Genomic DNA, 11322 nt, shown 5'->3' with positions numbered 1-11322 from the left:
ACACACACATATATTGGAAAAAATACAGAGAATAAATAAACTCAGGAAGGGTGGCTTTTTATGAATGACCTGCTTCTCAGACACTGACCACATCTGTTTGGACCTCCCCCAATCTCCACCATTGCTAACCTCCATAAATGTAATACCTTGGCCAACCTTGATAACTGATATCTGTCAAATGCCTCTGCTTACCTGAATGACTCTCAAAAAGCAATTCAGATATCAAGAGTATATGACTAATGCTTTTTATTATAAATGCAATGGTTTATTGAAACAATGCATGGCTTAGAAAGCTGTCAAGGCAGCCTACTCTCATGTATGATGGGCTGTACAAGCTGTCTTCTCTTTCTCAGGAGTAGTCTACCTCTCACAGTCATCTCCCCAGTCCCAAGTTTTCTACTTGGAAAGTGCAAGAGATTGGCAGAACCAAAGTATAACTTCCCTCCAGCTGGCTTCAAGGAAAAACTGCCACAATCACTACAAATGGCCTATGGAATATTTTCTTTGACAGTTGATTCTTTTAATCCAACATGTAACTCAGTGAGTTTGGTTCCCGCACTCAGGCCTCTTAGCCAACTCCATCCCTGGCAAATTATACAATACAGTTTTAGCAATGGCTGTAAATTATTTCTGTGCTTTTCTGTCATGGGTACCTAAACAAGGCAAAGTGACATATTTGCTGAGCTGTTTAACCATTTCTTTATACAGTGACTAAATGCTACTACCCATTTGGAAAACCGCTTCAGTGCCATAATGGCTTCCTTAGAAATCAGTGCCTGCTAATCTCACATAATTGCTGACCACAGTGTAACATTACCAAGGTAAACATCTGTTGAATGCAGGGGAAAATCAACAGTACTTTCTGGAAAAAAGCAATCTTTTATATCTTTTTGGTCTTCTGTGTCCCAATTTAAAACTTAAATGACTAGAAGTCCGAGAAAACAGATTCTTGTCACCAGATGCCACTTGCCACATTCCGAGAGCCCATCTGCTCCATTAAATACCCTGGTCAACTACTTCATACAAATACTCTAGGAATCACTTTTAAATTGATCTGGGTTATCTCTACTTCCTTAAGGTCATTTTCATAGGCAGTCATGCTTGTGAATATGTCAGTAATTGCTATGTTGTGGACATTTCCTTTACTTCCCAGGCCAAACTTGTGAACATCTTTTTTGTTGTCATTAAACTGAGACCTATCTATCCAATTCCAAATCTCATTAAAATGTTCTGTCATCTTAGAGCCAGGGCAGACATCTGTACATTTGACACCAGCCAGGCAGAATTTATCAGTAAGCTTTTCAGCCCAAGGAAAGATGGCAACTATCAATAGAAAAAAGATACTAAAAAGAAGGAACCTTGTTAGTTACCTGATTTTATGGAGTGTGCTTGGGAATCCAGGCCCTCTTAGATGTATTTTTTATCCGTCTCTACCCTTGTTACACTCAAGCCATGCACACCATTTTAGAACCATTTTCTAGTTCCACTAACAAGTTAATATCAAGATGTCCTGTCCTGTGAAACTGACTAAATGTAGAATATAAATGTCTTAACACAATAACTAAAAAAATGCCATGAAGGCTATGTTAACCAGTTTGATGAAAATATTTTAAATTGTATATAAAACCAGCACATTGTACCCCATGACTGCATTAATGTACACAGCGATGATTTAATAAAAATAAATAAATAAAAAGATGTTCTGTCCTTAGGCTACTGGGGGTTGAGAGGTGAGTTAGGTTTCTGAGACCACAGGGATTCTGATTGATGTTGAAACCTCTCTTGGTCGAGGTCCTTTCAAGCATACTAGTCAATGCCCTTTCTAATGTCTCATCAATTCCAGGCATATCTGCGCCTTTCTCTTTCCTCTTGGACACTTACAATATCAGAGAAAGCTATGCTGTTTAATAATAAGCCCTAATGTCTCTATTACTATTATATTACAGGATAATTTTACTTACAGAATCACTCTGTAAAATTGAGAGGAGTGTCTCCTTTAAGGAGCTCTCAATTTTTTCTTTATTCTGCTTTTTAGAGCCTCTGGCTCCCTTTAATTAGATCCTTTGGAACCACCTCAGAGCCTTATCTTTGGCAAGCTACCCTCTATTCTTTATTCATTGACAGAATAACCTTTACTTGAGAAAGAAAAAACTACGAACGTCAGCATTAACATCAAGATCCATAATTAAGTTGATGACAAAACCTTTTGTTTCGTTTTTCAGGTCACTTCCGCTTGGTTTATACAAATACAGCCCTGACATTTTAGTTTTCATCTTCACCTTGCCCTTAGACTTTGCCACATTTTATACAGCCAGCCAGAGCTTCTTCCCTTACACATTGTGAGCAAGGACAAAGACAACTCCCGTCAAGCTGCTTGTCTTAGATGCCAGCAGAAGGGAACATTCGTTCTTCTTCCCTCTCATTAAACTTATTTTGTAGACTCATTCTCCCCCAGCTGTGGCTGGAAACATTGGCTAGATCCCCAAGACTTCTCTTTTTCCTTTACTTTTCTTTTCTGTGTAAACCACAGCTATACCTGAATAAATTAATTTTATTGGGTCATTACTTATTATTGCTTCATGCATATGCATTTTATTGTATTATATTGTATCTGTTTATATTAATAAGACAATGAACCCCCACAACTCAGCCAATTAGAACACTCCAAGATTTACTTGTATGTCTAACCCAACCCCCGGTCTTGCTGCCCACTCCCCAGAGGGTAGCATGTGCCTGAGTTATAGGCCTCTTACTCCTTTGTCTTCTTTTCAGAGCTTATCGCTCAACATATTCAAGGACAATATATTATTTAGTTTTATTTTCTTTAAATTTATAAGAAAAATAGTAGGCTATAGTAGTCCTTTCAGACCTGATTTCTCTGCTCCCCAATATTATAGAACCACGATTTGATTTTATTATTGAATGTGCTTGTATTTTATTCATTTTCATGGCTACATAGTATTCCATTTGGTAAGATATACCAAATCTATTATTTTTAAATGTTTTTACCAAGAAGCATTTGTGTTGTTTATCTTTTTTTGCTATTATGAATAATGTTGCAGTTCTTCTTATAATATTTTTATTCTTATACTTATTGACTAGGTCCTATGTAGTAAATGATAAATATTAATAGATAGATACATAGATGATTAAAAATTGTCACTCCTATGCATTAAAGAATCTAGTCCAATAAAACTGATAAAATTCCCAAATCTTATCGGATTTCAAATTGATCCCCTCCTTCGGCTAAGGCCATCTTGGGGCCTGGGACCTGTAGTGAGGGTGAGCACTGGGATGGTTTTGTCACTATTTCTTGTTCTCCCTCCTTCCCCATGGACTGTAGGCAACTTCAGAACCAAAGGCAGAGATACATATAAGGGTGATCTTACTTGCTGGTACAATTATAGCCAATATGAAACTGGATATTTCTTTTTACCTTTTTTTTTTTTCTTGAGACAGAGTCTCACTTCTTCACTCTTGGTAGAAGGCCATGGTTTTGTTGGTCACAGCAACCTCAAAGTCCTGAGCCCAAGTGATCCTCTTGCCTCAGACTCCCAAGTAGCTGGGACTACAGAAGCCTACCACAATGCCCAGCTATTTTTTAGAGATGGGGTCTTGCTTCTTGCTTAGGCTGGTCTCAAACTCATGAGCTCAGGTGATATGTCCACCTTGGCCTGCCAGAGTGCTAGGATTACAGGCATGAGCCACCATGCCTGGCCTATTTTTTTTTTATCTTTGCCTTTTTCTTTTTTAAAATTTCATGTGAAGCTGGCATGATGTTCTCAGAGATTCTTCTAGAGAATGCCTGCTGAAGTGCTCTGCACTGGAACAGGCCTTTTACCATGCCCCTTTTCTCAACCTATGGGCTTCCCCCCATGTCTCCTTCTTCATGGGTCCCTTGGCCCCTCTGGGCTGGAATCTTAGATGAGATTCCCTTTAAGACAACTCTGGGTCAGATTTGAGTCTAGCCTCCAGAACACATGTACCTTAGCTCCCCATCGATGTGAATACAGCAGCTTGCTTCCAAAGTGCTTACGCCCTTTCTCTCTCCTGCCTCAGGCCCATGGAACTGAACCTCTTGGTTTTAGGCCTTTCCCAACAGAATCAAACACAAGTCCTTATGTTCTCTAAATTTGAGGGATGCATATCAAGCTCTAGGAGCTGTTTTATTGATGCTTCTTCACTTGGCTTAATACCACATATAAGAAGCCTTCGCCTCATCTGTCCCCATGAGAGAAGAGAAGAAAATCCTTAGTACTATAACAGCTCTTCCCTTAGACAGTCTATCTTCCAAATCTAACTTCAGTCCTATACATAGGAGGGAAAAGGATGTTTGGCTGGCATAGGCATAACTAATTTCGCAATCTCTTGGTGTAGTATCTTCTTAGGTATTCTAGCTCTTTATTTTAAGATACAAGAGTATCTGATATCTGTTCTATTATTCTCAACATTAATATCACTACTAAAATTCTAAGACCTAAAGAGTCTTATCTGAATATCCTGTTACATTTGGAACTTAGAAGGCTTTTTAGCAAATTAAGGAGTTTGAGTTCTGGTTTGGAGGTGAGAAGTCTTAAGTAAGAATCTGAACTGCAATTGCAACAGTCAGTGATTCCATCCCATTGGGTGGTAATTATCCAGGAACAGAGGAACATCTCCTGTCTGTATCTGCAGAGGACTCAGAAGTCAACCAAATGTAGAGAATTATCAGTCAAAAAAGAAGACTAGATAGGTTATCCAAGAAAATGAACATCTTACAAAATGAGAAAGCACTGAAAGGTTTACAGAAGATAAAGAATTCTAAAGCCTGATACCAAGAAGAATATAAGAAGAGAGATATGTATGCCTGAAACAAGCATTGATATCTATCCTATTTGTTATAGATGTCTGAGTTTGAAGAGTAGAGATAGACAGTGCTTATCTTGTAACCCAGTCACCGTAACTACCTTTTTGCCTTGTTCTCTAAAACTTCACTTCATCCCTGTTCTAATAACTTGGCTTTGCCTTCCAAGCTTTAGTTTCTGTTTTTACTGGGTGGTCTTCCAATGTTTGCAGGGCTGAAATCTCGTGTGGCTCCCCATTTCTATCTAGGCACTAGAGTCTATGGGGAATTGTGCCTGTTCAGAGGGATTCTCTTTATCAGTTTCTACTTTGTTATGATGCTCTTTTCTCTGCTTAACTTCCAAGATCTATCCCTATCTTAGGTCCACCATTTTGTTCCATTCCTCCTTTCTCAAAATGACAACATACTTTTCCTACTTTTCTGGTCATCCTTCCCTTGTTCATTTACTCTCTGACTATGGGTACAGAGTTTGCTTGTCAAATTTGTTTGTCAAATTCTGGGCATCCCATATAAATACATGACATCATAAAGTGTGCTGTTCAAGCCTTAAATGTATAGCATCATAAAGAATTCACTCAATTTTCATCACTTAAATCATTTGTTCATTTCTAACTCCCATGTATAGAGCCTATGTTATGTTCCAGGCATTGTTCTAGGTACCTGAAATGTATCAGTGGAAAACAAAGCCCTTGTTTTCATGGAGACTGTTTTTTAGCAGGAAACACAGTTAAAAAACAAAATAAACAAACATGTAATTTATCTGATAATTTAAAATGCAGTCGAGAAATATAAAGGAGATAATGGAAAAGAGAGTTTTAGAGAAGTCATGGCAGGCCTTCAGGATTATGTAATAAAGAAACATGAATTCCTGGCCAGTTGTTGGGAATATTGTTTCCCTAACACAACTCAAAGACATCTAAGAAAATGATGGGCATTTCCACTAGGACACTTAGGTACAAAGCCATTCCCTGCTCTGATCTCATCTTTGCTGCCCCCCACTCTGATCCCATGTGCCATCTCAAAATCATAACCCATCATCAGCAAAATCTACTCCATCTCCTAATATTTCCCTTACCTTGTTCCAACTGAAACCTGACTCTACCTGGCTCTGTAGACTCTGCTTCCTTACCAGCCCCAGATGATGGCTGTTTTCCATCTCATATGGTTCCTACCACAGGGCCTAGCACATTATGGGAACTCTATGAAAGCTATTCTTCAATGAATGCCTTAAACTTTTCCCCTTCAGCTTGGAAAGGATGCAGACAATGTCAATTGACCCCTTGGTTACAACTCATCGGATTGAGTCATGTGCCTTCCCAAACTGGAACAATAAGATTTCTCTCTCTGGGATTTTAGGTCAGGCACATGTTGTAATACGGAGAGGCAGGTGGACCTCAGTGAAGGCAGAGTGAGCGGATCTTCCCTGTAGATAAAGAAAGAGGCAGAAATAAACCAGAGAAGGGAGATCATGTAGTAAGAAAGAGGTTGAAAGGGAAGGATTAATGAAGGCCTAGCTGTGTTCCCTGCAATTCAGTTCCTCGAGCTTTGGGACTCTCAGATCCTGAAAATACAATGATTCTGCTCCACCCCTTTATTTTTTCTGTCTTGAATGATGTATCTTCTGTGTAACTCATCACTGCTGCTTCAGACAGAATGCCCCCCTTTGTGTATTGACTCTTCATACCAGTATTCATAGTAGATTTATATTAACCAAACTGAATGTCTCCATTTTCCCAAGCCCTGCATCATCTTATGACAATAATGTCACCTGCAGCCCCTAACCTTTAAGCCTCTACCCTCATTTTTCCTCTAGAAAACCTGCCCTTTATTATGGTCAGCAAAGTTTTTCTGTTAAGGACCAGATAGTACATTTTTAATTAAGACTTTACAGGCCTTTCTGTCTGTTCCAACTACTCGATTTTGCTATTGTAACTGTAAAAACTCCATAGACAATGTGTAAACAAATGAGATTAGTTGTATTCCAATAAAACAGGCTCAGGATTAGGATGCCTGAGTTCAAAAGTTTACTTTTTCATTAATTACCCGAGTGGCCTGGGGCGAGTTAGTTAACTTCTTTATGTATTTTCAGAATCTTTATCACTAAAATGAGGCTTATAATGAGGTTAGTCTCATCTTATAGAATCATTGTGAAGTTTAATTGTAATAATATTTATAGAGGATCTGGCAGATTGACCAAGCACCAGTAATTGTTAAGTTGTTCATATGGTTATTAAACATTCAGTATTTCTCCACTTGTCAACTGTTTTTCTCCATATCTTTATTTCTTCATTAATTCTATTGCATTTTTTCCCAGAAGGACATAGTACATGAGTAGGTAGTAGGGCACAGAAAGTGCTTCAAGGTGAAGTAAGATTTGAACTTTTGGATTAAATAACGTTAAATCACATCCCATGCATTGTATTCGGGAGAAAGCATGGAAGAATTTCTCAGTTACCTAAATAGTGTTATTTTAAATCAGCAAAAGGAGACTAGAATACCAAAGAGTTCCCAAGCTTACTTGGATATGAACTCTTGAGCTTGTGTACATCAGGATGTACTTTGGGAAATGCTGCCCCACTGGTTCAAGGCTGACACTTCATGGTGGTACACTATTTTTAGTGTCCCTGACATTTGACCTGGTTGCCTGCTCCCTAATGCTTGAAGCTGTCCTCTGTCCCTGGGCTGTGTCCGAGCATGGCCTCCTGGTTCTTCTGGAGTCCGACATTACTTCTCAATGTCTCTGGGTTATTTTCTACTTCTGCCCACCCTTGCTCTTCTTAACAGACATTTCTCCTGGTCACAGATCACATATCTAGCTTCCCACTGAGAGATATTGATTTATTTAAAGCTGAGCTCTAAATCTTGACCAAGGACTTGATTATCTCTGTCAATAGTACTACCATCCTGAGCAGAACTTGAATAGTAATCCCCAGACAACGTCTCTAATCCCCACTTCCCATCAGGCCTCAGTTCTGCCCACTCTATCTCCTTTCCTGCTCCCCTTGTCCTCCACACCTCTCTTCTCTTTTGGCACCTATTGCCTCTTCCACCTCTGTTTTCTACCTCCAGAAATCCATGCTTTATCCTATTGATCAATTGACTTTTATAAATGCAAATACTCTGTCATCTCTTTAGATGAAAAGGAATCAGCAAAGATCTCCATATACATGAAAATCAGAGTGAAAAGACACCCCACACACACACAAACACAAAAGAATACAATAACTCTATGAACTCTATGCCAGTGGAAGCCAAACAAATGAGAATATCGAAATGACTGATAAAGAATTTTTAATATGAATTATAAGGAAGCTCAGGTTTGCTATATGATACGAACCAAGCTGCTCCTTATGACACACAAGTCCCTTAATAACTACCTCCCCAGTTACCCCTACACCCTCACCACTCAACACAACTTTCTGTATACCCCATGCGTTTCTAAAGTGCACCTTCATTTATTCCATATTCTAAAGCGATCTCCCTACCTGGCCTCACAACAGTTTCTTAGTTTGTGTTCTCCCAGAAGCAGACTCTCAGACAAGAATTCCCATTGTACAAAAATTGTAAAAGATTTTGAAATGGGAAAAAAGACTACTGAGGGTCCTGCCTATATTACTCCCCAAGTTATCTCTACTTATCATCATCTTTGAGCTGTTTTATAACTCTGCAAGTTGTAGAAAACGTAATGTAAGTGATTCTTAACCCATTTACATATATAGGGTATCCAGTGGAATGCAATTAGATCTTGTCCTGTCGATATTGACCAGTTCTTCCAGTTTTGCATCTATTTGTAAAATAATTACATGGTATCCCTTACTGGACATCTCTGTGCAGTAGTTTGAATTCCCCATTGAATAAGGTGATCAAATAAAAATGCAGGATGTCTAGCTATATCTAAGTTATAAATAAGCAATCTTTTTTTTTTATTTGGGGCATACTCATACTGAAAAATTACAAGTCGTTTATCTGAAATTCAAATTGAGCAGCCTGCATTAACAGTCAATCCAACCTTTGATCAGTTGTGACAGCTTACCAGTTTCCTCATTAGTAAGTAAAAGAAAATTTTTGATATATATTCATTTTACAAAAGAGTCTTGGTTTTACTTTTTAAAAAATTATCCTTTAACAAAATTCAAGAAGTTTCTTTGGGAAGTAGGAGAATAAGGAAGAGAGACAGGGAAGGGAAGTCAGCTGGTAAGTGTACATTTTGAAGCCACCTTCTACCGGGGGTAACTGGAGTTTGTTCTCCATGGAGAACTTTCAACCACTATCCTTCACAGTTACTCACCAGTGAGGGAGGTGTGGGATCTCTCCGCTGACTCCTGTGCTTAACACTCCAGCCTGGACCTTGCTTCTGACCACTATGGTTGTGTAATAGCCCATCTACAATCAGGGGCTGCTGAGGAGGGAAATAATTTCAGCATGTCCAGTCTGTTTTGAGGATGAGCAAAGAACCAGCACTAATGACATTTGAGCCAGTTTGCACTAATGTTGCAGGAAACTAAAATATGGGCAGGCTACCAAGAGCTTCAGCTAAATGTGCACATTCCTCAATATAACCACATATGCCACTGTAATGAATACCTGTGATTTTGAATCAGGCTCCATTGTGAGCACAAGAGTAACTGTCAAGTACCAGAAGCAGAGCTTAATCACCCTTGACATAGTTTCCAGCTTTTTGCTTCCTCCCAGTACCTTAATGTTGTTATTGATCCAGATATCTGTCCTATACAACTGCCTTCTGGTGGCCCCTTCTCCATGTGGCATATAGACACCCCAACATAGCAGCCTCACCCCACTGACCCCCATATCCACATGGACTTTGCAGATATGCTGCAGTGATTACTTCTAGGTCCCATGTGGCCCCACAGAATTTGCTCTGAACCCCCTAATTAGAACCCTCTATGAGAAACCTGCCTGGGTAACAGCCTGGACTCCAGTAAAGGCCTCAGCTCACACGTCTATCTTTCTGGCTCTTAGTTCCAGATTTAGCACAGCGGCCCCTCAGCCTTCTCATCAGCCCTCCTTGGTACCCCTCTCCTCTTGCAGATCATAAATAATAACCTGCTTCTGGTCTTTCCTGTGTTTTGCTGTGCTGCCTCCTCTGTGTCTCACCTGATGGACACATCTGAACCTAACTCCTCTCCCTGTCAGGGCTCTCTTAGAGAGTGCCTGTCTTGGTGGAAATAAACTGGAAACAAGTCAGACAAAAGCCATAAGGATGTCTGGCAGTATAAACAAGTTTCCTGTGGAAGAGACACCTGTGCATGGGTCACACACTCAGGGATCAGGGTGTTTCTTCCAGAATAAAAAAGCGTCCTGGGAAAGGCACACTGCAAACATCTACAGCCAAATTCTCTGGAGCCCCATCAAGTTCAGGGCTAGAGTTTATAGCCACTATGCAGAGTGAGACCTCAAGACCAAATTGACACCCCCCCCCAAAAAAAAGCCGTCACCTTCTCTATGACACCTTTGCTAATTCCCAAGAGTCATTAACAGTGCTCAGTGCTTGCCCTTATGAGCTCATTATCTTTCATAAAATCTTTTATAAAGACGTCTGTACTAGAAGCTTTTACAGCTATTGACCTTCTATTTCTCAGCATAAATATCTGCTCCAAATAGATTATGGAATCCTGCAGGAGGGAGATTTAGTATTTTGAGTATTTAGAACCCCCGTTTCTGGTAAGTAATCTAGAAAGGTTTATTGAATAAATGAATGACAAAATGAGTGAATGAACTTGCAGTGATCTGGGGAAAGGGGAAAATTGAAGAAGGCTTCAGCCAGGAGCAATATCTAAGCAGGGTGTTGAAGGATATTAAAGAGTCTACCAAGATAGAGAAGTCACTTCAGGCAAAGAAATCATTATAAGCAAATGAAAAAGGAGAGAGGATCCATATTTAGGGAGATGCATTTGTTCTTTTCAGTAGCAAGCATTTCTCATTCCATCTACGGGCTGAGTGCTTTTCCACTTTTGTTCCTGAAGCATTTTAGAAGTCTGACTTCTAGGAAGGGCTTTCAAAAGAATGACAGAGCAGCACTGTGATAGCCTTTACCGCAGCTTCTCCCAGAGTAAATCTAACCCAAAACAGCAGTAAATGTTTCATCTGAAGCGATTCAGCATGGAGAGCTACTGACACTGCTGTCATTTCCCTCCTAAGAGGCCATAATTGCATTGTATCTCCTACGCAATTAAAATTTTCACACCACTTTCAAGGGTGGTGTACATACAAACTAAATAATTAAAGTCATTCTCTTTTGAGTCCCTTGCCAGAAAGCCTCAAATAAAAAAACAAAAAAATTCTCCACTTTGATCCTGGCATAATATCAGAGCTCCTGGCAAATAAAATGGCTTATTTTATCAACTTAATAATGAAAGTCTAAATACCTCTGTCACTCTTTGCTGGAGTTTTATAATTTTTTGTTTGTTTAAAAGCCGAGAGATGAAAAATAAAAATAGCTGTGTGGGCTGGCCAGGTAA

This window comes from Otolemur garnettii, unplaced genomic scaffold, assembly GCF_000181295.1.
Source record: "Otolemur garnettii isolate 467f Iridium unplaced genomic scaffold, OtoGar3 scaffold00147, whole genome shotgun sequence".
Lineage (NCBI taxonomy): Eukaryota > Metazoa > Chordata > Mammalia > Primates > Galagidae > Otolemur > Otolemur garnettii.
Note: the sequence above shows the minus strand (reverse complement) of the source record.